At 43.6% G+C, this 13,933-nt stretch overlaps 1 protein-coding gene across 6 annotated transcripts in view; it reads right to left on the bottom strand.

The window, feature by feature from the left end:
- Window positions 1-13,933, bottom strand: part of LOC135260066 (catenin alpha-2-like) — a 313,250-nt gene that overhangs the window by 88,564 nt on the left and 210,753 nt on the right. The window contains exon 1 of one of the 6 annotated variants that reach the window (XM_064345212.1): window positions 12,650-12,731. The exons of the other annotated variants lie outside the window; for them this stretch is intronic. The gene's annotated coding sequence lies outside the window, so the exon portion shown is untranslated. Of the gene's footprint in view, window positions 1-12,649; window positions 12,732-13,933 lie in introns of those variants that run through there. 6 annotated transcript variants of the gene reach the window in all.

Raw genomic sequence — 13,933 nt, forward strand, 5'->3', positions numbered from 1 at the left:
GTACGTACGTGTGAAGCACAATTAGCTGCAGAACTTCAGATCATTAATAGGCACAAACGAACAGATGGGGACATTAAAATAAGCCTTTTTTCTTCTTTTTTTTTTAAGTAAATACCCTTGAACATGGCATCTTCAGTACTCCCTGATCTGCTGATGTTAAAGAGCCATTTCCCAAGATCGCCATGATTTCTACACCATAGAATTTCAAGGCCTTCCTTGACGGCAGAACCTCCGCCTTCACAAAGTTATGAAGGAGGCCCGACCGTTAAATTTGAATGAACCGCGGACAAATCTGAGGGCCGGGGAAAAGAAAAAGAGCAATTTGAGAGAGACAAGGAGAGATCAAACGAAACTAAGAGGGCCTTTCAGAACAAGCGTAATGGCTTCACCCCTGGAGATGCCGTACAGACGGGTGGGCATGAAGGGGGAAAAAAAATATATATATATACAGCACCTAGGGATTCCGGTTCTGAAGGAAGTGTGTGATTATCTTCTGATTGATGGAAGGCATTTTCAGGGAATTTAGTTTGAGTACGAGTATCAGACCAAGAGGGGCAGCGGAGGTCACATGTCCTTGAGAGAGAAGTACAGCAATCAGGAAGCAGAGGAACGCCCCTGGAGCCCACCACCTCTCCCCCAGCACTGGAACGAGCAGCAGTCACAGGTGGAAACAAAAACAATTACAGCTCCCACAGACTGCGCGGAGAGGTGACAGCGCAAGGCCATAGCTGCACCAACATAAACATTCCTGAAGAATGTGACGACACCGTGTGCACTTATGTACTCGTGAAGAGAGTGAGCGAGGAGAGGGAAGTTTGTGTGAGTCTCTTTCACATTCGCATTCCAGCTTGGAACAGTAGTATTCTCTTTCACAGGCTCTACAGCGAAACATTCCAGCTTGGAACAGTAGTATTCTCTTTCACAGGCTCTACAGCGAAACATTCCAGCTTGGAACAGTAGTATTCTCTTTCACAGGCTCTACAGCGAAACATTCCAGCTTGGAACAGTAGTATTCTCTTTCACAGGCTCTACAGCGAAACATTCCAGCTTGGAACAGTAGTATTCTCTTTCACAGGCTCTACAGAGAAGCATTCCAGCTCTGAACAGTAGCCTTCTCTTTCACTGACTCTGAAGTGAACCATTTCAGGATAAAACACAATAGAGCAAGCAATCATTCATTAAACAACCCAGACTAGCACAGTAATTAAGAATGTTACATTACTCAAGTGTATTTCTTTCTTGTATATATATGCAGATATGTATTATTAACACAAGCAGGCATACAGCTAAAATATGAATGCATTTCGAGATCAATCAAGCATTTATAATTCAGTCTGAAAACCCTTTGCTACGATAACATTACACTGCCGTTATTGTGAGCAAAACAAAAAGATCAGCACTGAGTGTTTTATTTCATTGATAGGATAATATGCCATTAGCTTTCAGTTGAAGATTGAGTGTGTGCAATCTCCTGCTAAATCGATCTGCTGATGTATGTGCACATCAGGGGCTAACACTTTTCAAGACATTTGCACTTCCAGTTTTTCCACATACTTGTCCAGTCTAGGTTACATGCAGACAAAACTCGCATTACAATTTCAAATGATCTGTGATCCGTTTGTTCATTTTTTGCAATTTAATATTAAACCCTACAAATATGTGTGTATTTTCACCAGTATTTTTGACATCATTTTGACGATTTCTGGTATTTAAAAAAAATGATGAAAAAAAGATGTCCTGATGTTAAAAAGAACACACGGATTTGATTGTGACTGAAAGGGAAGAACGCACGTTGACTGAATCCAGGCCTTTGATTGAACAGCACAACGACGGCTTGACTTCTGACCTGCGTGTCATCAAACCACCAGACCTCAGTGGCTGAGAACAAAAACACGCTCTCACCACACTTTGTGTTTTGTGATTGCAGCACAGATCAGCCGAGCTCTTGACCTCCATCGCCGGTCCTGAGTGCTGTGGATTATTGTTCGTGCTGATGGTGTCGATGATGATGATGTCTTTAATAATCATTACTCAAAATTGGCAGGAGTCAAAGGGATAAAAGTAGTGAAACAGAAAAAATATGTCAGGTCACGGGTTCAATAGATTCAAAGCACGCGCCACAGCCACTGTGGTCTATTGAGTGTTTGAAATGCCAATTTATCCAATGTATGGGCAATGATGTGGACAGTCTGAAGCCACATGAGGACTTTCACGTAATTAATGATGAGTTAATCCATATTTTACACTGACCCATTGCCCTATATATAACACCCCTGGTCTCCCTATGGTACAACAAAAAAAATCAAATAGATTTGGGGGGGGGGGGCGATCCAATCTACCTCTTTCCCATGAACGTGAATGCTCACACACACACACACCTTTGGATCAAGGGACAATAATGCAAAACTCCATCCACATTAACTTTCGGACATATACTGTTGTTTACATTTATCCTCAACCACATCAGAATTAGCATCCTGTGTGAGATGCAAACCTTGCCACTGTAAGGCTTCAAGCCATTATAGATTCAATTTGCGATCTCATTTATGGAAATTTCTAAGCTCTAAGAATGCATTAGCTGTATGTGAAATATGTTTATATAACATCTATTGAGCATCAATAACTTTAAATAATGAAAGTAATTCTAGTTAAATTAACTCCACAATATTAATTAATGATAATGGGAAATTCTACCCAGTCACTGGACTTTATTTAGGACAAAATCTTAATCTCTTCTGCATTCTGGTCGGGTTTACCCAAACATAAAGTAAAAACTTATTCTAGAAAAAGGACTAAATTCATCCACAAAAGTTGCTTGTTAAAACTGAGATAACAACATATAAAAAAAAGCTTTCAAAAAAATATGAGGAAAACCAAACAAAAGTAGGACATACTGCCCAACTTTAAACACAGATGCTTTTATATTATTGCTACTGACAGAAGTCTGGGTTAGTGCCATTTTCAGTGACACAATTACCAGACAGCATCTATTTTTAAGGCAATTTCATGGCTATGAGCCATAAGCCCCCATCTTGGTCCTTTCATATAGCATAAAGAATCAAAAGGCCAAATGTAGTCCAAGATTCAATAAGAAACTGTTTTCTCTGCCACGTGAGCATTACCGTTTGAACTTGTTGTTGTTATTATTATTAACACACTGCATGCATCTGCATTTAACAGACACAATTATGAAGCTCATCCAATTCTATTAGAAGAAACTAGGTTGCCATCTCATTATGCCATTAGTACGCTGCAAAGCAAATTCACACTGACGACAAACACTTGGATTATTTTAGGAATCATCATGGAGAGATGATGTACCCTTTTTTCAGGAATCAGCCCTATGCATTGTACAGTAAGCCTTTCAAATCACTTTTGCCGTTATTATGCAAGCAGAAAGAACATCAGTGGTGCTGAATTTCATTTAATATTTAAAAAAAGATTTTGTTGATAACCAAGTTACTCAAAAAACAAAAAAGTTCCATCAATTTACTTTTTCTTGTCAATGACAACAAATAAAACAGAGGAAGAAGAGTTTCCACAAACATTTTAACGGGGAAAGAAATAATCAAGCTGTTCAAAAATTCTCTACCTACAGGCTCACAGCTCACATTTGGAGAACCCAGTAATGTTATGCAACTTGTGCTATGATAATACGTACATCTGTTTTCAAATATAAGGCCTTTCATTCCACTCCTATTTTGTTCTCCTTCTTCTTCTTATTCTTCTCCTTATTAGTATTATTATTAAAGTCAGGAGAAAAAAAAATGTGTCTGTCCAGTAAGCTAAATATCCCATGATCCTTTGCTCGAGGCACTGCCTCACTAGACTGTCAATGCTGTTCATCCACAACAGGATGTAATAGTTTTTAGCCCTCCAGATGAAGTGTGCTAACAGTGACAGTATGCCGTCAAGCCAGTAATAAAATATTCATGTTCAATTAAACAGACATACAGGCAGCCATTCCGAAACTAGTTGTGTTTTTGGTGGGGAATTTTTTTGAGAAGGATATTCACTATCCATGCCCTTCACATTAGGAGATGCATGCATGACCGTATCTATGACTAACCTTTCCACAAAGTTTAGAGGTCTTACGAGAAACTGTTCAGAAGTTGCATGCCTTCATGGTAGAAGCCACACCTGCCACACCACCCTGCTTTGGACAATCAGTGAAAAAAGTTAACCAGTTCTTCTTTCCCCTATGACCAACCTCTCCACAAGGTTTTCTAGATTCATGAGAATCTGTTCAGAAGTTACATGCCCTTATGTGAGAAGCCACACCCACTGTCAAGCCCCCCTTGACCAATTGGTGTGAAAATTTAATCAGTTCTTCCTTGGGCCCTCCTGAACCTTTCCACAAAGTTTCGGGGTGTTACATGAATCTGTTTGGAAGTTATATGCCTTCTCGTGAAAACCCAACGGCGAACGGCTAACTCCCTTTGGCCTATTGGTGTGAAAAGCTAATCAGTTCTTCCTTGCCCCGTGACCAGGCTTTCCGCAAAGTTTCTCAAAAATCTGTTCATAACTTTTGGAGGTATCCGGCGAACAGACAGATAGATGGAATGAGGGGTGACACCATAACCCCCCTTCAGCTCTGTTGGCCGAGGTGGTGCATAAAAAAATAGTATAAATAAAATGGCTGTCTGTGTTCTTTTTATACCATCGATTTTTTTCTAATTCTATTCGAAGATACTGTGTTATAGAAAATGAATCATTTCATCAACGGGAAAGCCATAAAATACACAGGAATGACAATGCCAATTATAGCTTCAAAGACCCCATTACAGGCCAAAGGGATTAACGCACAGACCTGATGAGAATCCACTTTTTTTCCTTCTAGGTTCCCACTTCATTGCATCACTATCTGTAATGAGCAAACCAATGATATGAATAATACACTTGCAAAGTTCTAATTACTTGATTAGCACTTCTAACAAGGCTACCCCAAATTGAGAAGGTTAAGCCCAAGTGCATTTCTTTGAGTTTTATATGCTTTTTTTTTTTATTCCAGCGATATTGTTCACAGAGGAATGGTTGTGCATTCAAATTCATTTATGCTTAAGGAAGGAAAGAAAATGGTTGAAAATATTGATGTGGAAGAAAACATGGTTTTCTGAGTTTGCTCTATTTCTGAGGAATAAGCTCAGGCAAAAAGAAATAAATAAAATAATAGATAAAAAATCTAAACTGAAAAAAAATTGCATTTTAACAATAGTAATGGTAATGAACCAAAATGTCCCTTTCTTTTTAAAATTAGTCTTATCTTGGTGTCCACTACAAGGCCAGTCTAATATCTCTGTGTCCACCACAAGCCCAGTCTAATATCTTTGCCCAGCAAGTCTCAGCGTATCAGAGTTATTACATTGCTATTTACTAGACAGGCATGCATACACTCCTGCCACTGCAGCAGTCACTGGGTCTGTCACAGGGAAATGAAATATTAAGCAACACTGTATTATTTGTCTAGGAATAAGACGCTTTGCATTAATGAATGTTTCACATCATGTCACTGAAAGCCAAAAAAAAATCCAAAACGTTAGCACCAGCTAACATTCAGGAACTGGCACGATGGGGGATTCCGTGATTTATCTTATGCAAATTTCAACCATATATATACCAATAAATATTCATCATTCCTGATTTATTTGCACGATGCATTTTAAATTGAGCTATTTCCACTTAATCAACCCTAGCTTTCACCAAGATGTAATCTTCTTAAGATACTCTGTCATTACAGTCAACTATTTCTTCTATCCGGTCGAGCTTCGAACTGGACTATTTCGCCTGGAAGTGAAGGAATAAACAGAAGTGAAAACAGGAGCGTGATAGGATATCTTCCCCACGCACGGTAAAACCCTCCTGACAATACTCAACAGCTCGCTTAATAAAGATCTGGACAGAACTAATTCCCTGAAGAAGAACAGTAACTTGCCTCAGCGAAGTAACACAGAAGTCGATAAACTTTTATGAGTGAACTTTAATGCCAGCCTCGACCGTTAAACGAGCTGATGTTCATGACAAACCACAATCTGCCTTTGATAATAACATAAATTCACACAAAGAAATATGTAAATAAATGAACTGGAGAAATGCTGCTAAAAGAAAGTAAACTTTTTTTTTTTTATGCTGGGTTTAAAACAAGCTGACCAATTCATTACAGAAGAAATGCTTCCATTTCTTTCTCTATCACCATACTCCTGACCAAACTTCAGTGAAAGAAAAATAAAACACGTGAATATGTTAAATGCTGCACAGTGTAGAGTACCAATATATAGACATGCTTTTAATCAATACAGTAAATAAATATTAATTGCAAATTTGCCATTAAGGTTATATCACTGTATATTATACCACTTCTTGGACAGATCGCAGATTTCTAATCTTTCTAGATTTAATTATTTTCTCAAATAAAAGCTCTTTTAAGTGTGTATTGACTTTCTACCTTGGACATAATAGCTTGATTTTCTTTACGATACTATAACACTTTACAAACTAATATGTCATAATTATTCGCGAGACGTTTTTTTTTCTTATTGAAATATACAGAAGCAAAGCACATAGGATTGCAGTTATTTAATTTATTAATAATTTTGTAATGAGCACTCAGCCCTGCTCGTTTGTTCAGATGAGTCTGCAATGACTCCTCTATTCATTTAGAATTGCAGTGACTTGTGAACTTGCGTTCAATAAATGAATTAACACCGGCATCCGGCACTTTAATTTAAATGTATACATCATCCACCCAGGCAGCTCCGCAGCTGCCCCCCCTACCCCCCACCCGCCCCCGCCCGCCCGCCAGTCTCTCCCTACAGCCCGCATTCACTCAATTCAGCCTCAGCACACAATCAATGGAGGCGGAAGTTAATGTATTTTACAAAAATGAACACTTATTTCTTTACCCCCCTCCCCCCCCCGGGAAATATGTCAGACGCTATCTATATTAAACAATAGCGCGAATTAGTGACAGCATCGGCGAAACTGTTTGGGCAGCGCAACACAATTTCATTAGCATTTAAGGGCCATTAATTGTCTCTGCCGGGCATCGTAAACACAAGCGAGAAACACAGGAAAGAGTCACCCGAGCAAAGCTAATGTGTTTTCGCACGAATGTGAGAGCTGACTGTGAGGCACGCCTACAGATTTAAAGAAAGAAAAAAAAAGAAGAAGGAGAAGAAAAGAGCGTGCCATTGCAGAGCGTGCCATTACTCTGGAAGCGAAAAGAGTAAAAAGAGTTCCTGCTGACCGGGAACATGTTCGCTCGTCCTCCCCCCTGATGACTTCTGCGACCAGTACGGAGGACAATCAGGGCGTCACGGCAATTGATCAGCGCTCGTTTTTGGTTGCCCCCCTCCCACCGCCCCCCGCCCCCCCGGGGAGCTGGTTGACGAACGATCATGGGGGGGGCGCTCAGCCGGTCTGACAAAGCACCCCGCACGCTAAGGCCGGGGGGGTGGGTGGGTTGGGGGGGCGTAATAACGACAAACCGCAAGCGTGTGCACGCGCGGAATACCCCGGAAGAATGCAGACACCGCCTCCGACCGAGTCCGAGCCGTTATTTCCCCCCCCCCCCCCCCCCTCCCGGGCGCCGTGCCGCCGCGCAGTCAGTCTGTCTGTGACCCACGGCCTCCCCGCCATTTTGTCTCGCGCCGCGGCCTCGTCGCCCCGGTCTTCTGAGAGATCGTTACGGCCTCATTACTCCCGCTAGCCCGCCTCCGTCGCGCCGCGCCGCGCCGCCGGGCTACGCTATCGCCGGGTTTCAAAGGAGCGCACACATCGCACTTCTGAAGTATCGGTTCGGCTGGGCGGGTCGCCGCCTCACTGGCTTGTGTAAAGAGGCGGGGGAGGTGCTATACTGTAGGTGTGTGCTGCAATTCCGGGGCCAAATTTTAAGATCCAGTGTAGCGGTCCTCTATGTAATCCCAAAAACAAAGGCCAACTCTGCTGTGTGACAGCTTTGGCTTAAACACTCAACAGCTATCATTCTGCAAATGTGTTTAACTGCAGATATTTACTGAAGAATTAACACTATGCTGATCCTTATAATTGTTCCCCTAATATCCAAGGCAAGCAGCAACTAAACCAGCGCTCAGCAACCCGACTGGATACATAATAAAATGGCAAAACGCACATACGTCATGAAACAAGCATGCACAAGCTGAGTCCAGGGGACTGGTAAAACGGACCAACGACAGAGGTGTAGCATTTCACAGCTCTCTGTGTTCGGTCTGGCTGTCGGTGCTGGGGATGGGTGTGGATGCAATGCAGGATGCTGTGTAGCCACAATATGAACCGAAATGTCTGCCTGCAAGCAGGAACAGCCTCCTCTCTGCAGGCAGTCACTGGGTTGCCCAAACGTGTGGAATTAGTTCTGAACAAGGAATATATCATCATAACTCTGTATTTGAAACACTGTATAAATAACATATCACTGTAAAATAAGGGGTGTGGCTCAGTTAAAATGCAATGCACACAGTTAGATCCATTTATTTGTAAAATTCTCATTTTGTCAAAGCTCTATAGCAACAAGTGGCACTATCCTGTTTTGGCAGTAAGTAGTACTTACACTAGTCTTATACTGTTTACTGAACTGATACTGATAAGGTCAGTATATGGCCAGTATCAGTAAAGAACCCTCACAAATATATTAAAAAATTACAACAAATCTAAGAAGAATAGCTAATGCATTTAAGCCACTTAACTTTCGCTCAATTTTCATAAATACTCCCTTCTTTCTAAAAAAAAGTCTACTTTGCTGTAAAAAAATAATAATAAAAATTTAAGTTAAATTTCTCTGTGTGTACCCCTTACATGGTGTCCCCTCACAAGCTGTCATAACATAACGCATTTTCCTTGTTCTGTTTCCTTGATAAGGCTCGGCCTTTCACAAACGGCTCAGCGTTTGTTTCCAGCGTTCAGATCAAGAAAACCGTATTAAAGAATGTGGGTTACAGAGGTTTCACAGCAGTGTGATTTAACCAGGAGGCTTAACCAGCCGCGGCCGGGGGAACCTGCTGTGGCGTGTGCCACGCACCTGCCCCCGCGTCTCCTCGGCGAGCGCTGGCACCTGTCGCCCCTCTGCCGGGGCAAAAGAGGGGGTTTGCGCGGGGGATCGCTGCGATAAACGTGGCCCGGGCCTCGCACGCATCGGGGGATAATTCCGCGGTGCTGGAGGCGAGGCGAAAGCCGTGAATTTAGCGTCCCGTGCGTCCGGGCCGGGGGGGGGCGGGGGGCCTTTTAACGGCCTCCTATCGCGGCTCAACGACGCTGCAGTCGCAGGGCTGTCACAGGCCGGTGCTTTTCCACGCCAGCCGCCGTCTCCTCCGTGGTTTTTCCGCTGAGCGCTGGCTTCTCAGACGCGGCGCTGTCACACCTGATCTACGGCGGACCTGCGGGCCACGGACACTCCTAATGAAACAGCTGTGGCCCTGACTGGAGGTGCCAGCCCCAGGGACACAGGGCTCTGTCTGCTGTAATTACCATTAAGATAAGTTTTCCCCGCTTAATCGCGGCCCCAAATTACAGCCGATCACTCCTCTTTTCCTCTTCACTCCTTTCCCCTTCACTCCTCCTGTTCACTCCTCCTCTCCTTCACTCCTCTTTTCCCCTTCACTCCTCCCGTTCATTCCTCCTTCCCCTTCACTCCTCCTTCACCCCCTTTTCCCGTTCAGTCCTTTTTTCCCCTTCACTCCTCCTTTCCTCTTCACTCCTCCTTTCCTTTACTCCTCCTTTCTGTGTTCTCCTTAAATCTGGAATCCTGTATAATATCAGCTTTGCTCTCACAAGCTGTTAATCCTCAGAATGTTACAGTCTTTGCTCTGAACCTAATACAGGCTTTAATTAAACATGCACCTTGGTGTTGTAACATGTTACAGAAAGATAGAAAATTGAACTTGCTAAAACATTTGGTTGAAAAGGGCATCTGTTTTCAACATGACTGTTTCACTGTATTATTTTTAATATCGTCTTGTGCTATGCTTTATTTATCCAGGAGAGAGCCTTGTGACAAATCTCAATAAAGAAATAAAAAAATGAATAAATAAAATAAAAATGTGTATTGGGACAGTAACACCATTTTGTGCAGGGCATTCCCAATCTAGGATTGCTCTTATCACTTGTGTCCTTCTAGCTTGTTCCACTTCCATATGACACTTGTATCTCCATCCAACACTTAATATTGCATTTGTATCATTATCTTGATGGTGTTATTATATCGTATCTTGTCATCACTTGTCATATCTTGCCTAATTTGTCATAACTTTCTGTCCGAGCCAATGCTTACTGTCTGATCTGGACTTGATGCTCATGGCTATGGATAACTGTTACATAATGAACATCGTACCTTATTGGACCTGCGTTTTATGGTTGTTCCAACGACCTTCAGTACGCACTTAGTGTACGTCGCTTTGGATGAAAGCGCCTGTCGAACAAACGCATTATAATGTAGCGTAACGACAAGCCGTTAAAAGTTCACACCGCAGTTGTAGGTTTATTCCTCCCCGGCCTCCCTCTCCCTCTGGACCCGCGATGGTTGCCTGGTGATGGAGGGTTCTTAGCGAGGGCTCGAGGGCTTAAGAGATGAGACTGTCATGCGGCCGCATAGTTACAGACCGAGCTGTCCTCATGCTACCCTGTCATCGCTCCGGAGGGCCGGACTCCCGATCTGCACACCACCACCGTACGGAAGGCAAGCCTTCGCCCCGTCCTGCATCGCAGGAGTGCAGGTGTGCAGGTGCGCTACGTTTTAACATGTCTTCTCCCTCCAATCGGGAAGCATCACCGGTGCCCCATGAGGTTCTCTGCCTTCTGTAAAGCAAGCAATGAACTAGAATGGCGAGCACTGCTTCAGTACGCTACCTTACAATCACAATGATTTACAATCGCAATCACTACTTCTGAGCTATGGACTATTTTATACCACAAGCCACAATGTGCTATGGGACAGGGATAGCACTGATTTTAGGAGGTGTAGTTGTTATTCACAGAAAAACAGCTTTTTAGTTACGGGTTTCAGAGTTTCACGTTCAGCAAATTAGCATATTGGACCACTACATGTGGCCAGTAAAGCCTGAATCAACTGCGTCGTACAGTCTACCAGTCCATGGAATCCAGCACCACACTTGCACAAAAAAGACTGCAGCCAAACCATACCAAAAAAAGAATGTTCCACACCATTCAGCCACAAGCACAACCTTTCACTGTCGGAGCTCAATTGAGTTTCCATTTTTTTATTCTGAAAATAAAATGATGTGATGTCATTGTGCGCGGTTTTCTTAGCACTTAATGGAAAATGGAATTTCTCCATCATAATACATTCAGTTCAAATTCACCGTTGATATGGCAACCAATTCTCTAGCTTGGTAGGAGGGAGTGGGTTTAGATGCTCAACATCTGATCTACACACGGTGTGACTGTTTCATTTTGCCCAGTGCTACCATTTGAAGGGTGGTTGTCAACCGAGCTAGCCACCTATGTGGGCTTCTAATATGATCAGCTATACAAGTTTTGTTATAGTGTATATGCGGCAGGACGGGGATTGGCCACTGCTCATGTGGTGAACAGACAGGACAAACACAAACGAAAAAGCTCGGCTTGCCACCTTTTATACGCTATAGAAAATCTTAAATAAAATTTAAAAAATGGCCAACAAAATGCTTCAAAGAAAAAAGGAAAACAACCACGCCCGAACTGGCACCCACCCACCACGCCACCACACCGTGCATTCCACAGGTCCAAAACGCTGACCCAACACTCCCGCTCTGTCCAGGCCTGGAAGCCAGGCCTCTCATAGAGGTCATAATTAAGCAATAGGCCGCAGCTGTGGTCCACTGCAGTCACATGGCCATACCTGTCCACACCACACCTGCCTCTGGGGCCGGTGCTGCCCCCTGGTGGGCAGCAGCCCCAATTCCCTTAACGGCATCACACGTGCCACGTGAAAACAGAACAATGCACATATTACTAGAACTCACTTATCAAAGGATCATACACCATCATTTGCAGCTATTAATATGCACTAAGAATTTCCATACATTGAGATATCTTTTTGATTTTACGGAACAGATAAGAGTAATCTAGGCATCCATCCCCATTCACCCTCAGCTTCAGCAGGTTCTGCGTACGCCGACAAGCGAGAGGCACATTTCCATCCCTCGCCTCCTCTCGTTTGATATAATCACAGATAAGAGCCTGAGATATTAAAGAAAGCGTGGTATAGTTTGAATACTGAAAAGATCTAAAAATAGATACAGATACAGCAATCTCCCATCTCAATTACTATGCAACTCAGATACACCCACAATGCTGTAAAATAAGTACAATCGTACAGTATCTCTCCTTTCAAACCTGCCTTTGGCTGGAAAATAGCCAAGTTAATCTTACTCTTTTTTCCCCCTCTGCTCTCATTCTGAAACACAGCAATGCGCAGACCGTAATGTACAGGTTCACCAACATATTCACAAAGCAAGACAAAATGAAGCAGAATGCTTTGAGAAATCCATTCATGTTTCCACACACCAGCACAGCAAAAACGCAGGAGCCATTGTATTCACCCGCTAATGAAAAGACCTAGCACAATTTCACTCGGGTTTTGTTCCATCCGCAAGAGCAGCACAGGTAAAAAAAAAAAAAAAAAAGCCGAGGCTATTGATACCTTTTGTTCGGATTTTCTATAGGTTGCGCCTGACAGAAAACTGACTTGCCATTCATCAGGACCACCATCCGATGGGAACAGTGTTGGGCCCGCCCGTTTATGTGAAAGTGGACAGAGCTGCAGAGCTGCAGAGCAGGCGAAGAACACTTTGGCAGGCGCTGAGCGTTCTTAGCGCCTTGCTGGGTTAAGCACGTTTTCCACAGGGCTTAGCAGAGGAAAAGCCGCTTTAGCATGAAGGCAGATCCTACGCAGGTAGCCTATACAAATGCAGCAGAATTCCGAGGATGGATATCCAGACCGTCAGCTGCTGAAGCATACAGGTCAACTAACGAATGAAACGCTTCAAATAACTTACAAAACACTTCAACTAACAAATGAATACCCCACAAACAGCTCATAGATACTACCATTACATTACACTACAAGGGTACAATGGCAGTGTCCCACCTGGGAATCGAACCTGTGACCTTTAGGTTACAAGACCAGCTCCCTACCCATTATACTACACTGCCACCCGCATACTACACCACCGTTTGAGTCGGGAAGGACTGACTCAGTACCCACGCCAGGTCCCTCTGTCACGTAATGGACGGTGCTCCTTCACTGCAAACGAGCCCGCTGTTGACAGTTGGTGCACAAATTCAAATTCTCTCCCCAACTGACGCCGAAGCGATACCGCCACAGCCGGCGGGCTGAGTTACGGTATCTCGAGCAACACGAGGGAAGCCGGTATAAACAGGCTAATTAAAATATTTCATGATTGTGTGACTTTTTTCCTCCATAATTTAGTGACTGATACTCGCTGCATCGTTCCCGGGTGCTATTTATTTTCTGCGGCTCGCAGTATCACTCGAAAACAAACAGTAAACAGATCAGTCATTCAGATTAAACTGCTGAAAGAATTTCCCTTGACTGACACATTTTCATATTCCAGAGCCAACTTTTTCCCCGTTTTTGTTTTTTTGTTTGTTTTTTTTGTGTGTGGTGCTTTGGCCTGTCCTCATAATTAGGTCCCTGCACTGAGGCTCCAAACCCTCAAACTCCGGACGAATGGAGATGCACACGAGCTTTGACACAATATGAAAACGAGAGCTCTGGGTGACTAAAGACCCTTCTCAGGACGTCCTGTCATTGCCTTTTTTTTTCGGAGTCACTTTGATACGCGCCGCGCGGCCCGGCTCGACCCCGGCAGAACGGTAAAAGTCGGCGGTCGCGTCGGGAGCCAGCGGAGGAACAAACGCGCCGCCTCTCGGCCGCCTGCCCCCTCGCCCCCTCGCCCCCTCG

The sequence above is a fragment of the Anguilla rostrata genome, chromosome 7 (genome assembly GCF_018555375.3).
Source record: "Anguilla rostrata isolate EN2019 chromosome 7, ASM1855537v3, whole genome shotgun sequence".
In the NCBI taxonomy this organism is placed as follows: Eukaryota; Metazoa; Chordata; class Actinopteri; order Anguilliformes; family Anguillidae; genus Anguilla; species Anguilla rostrata.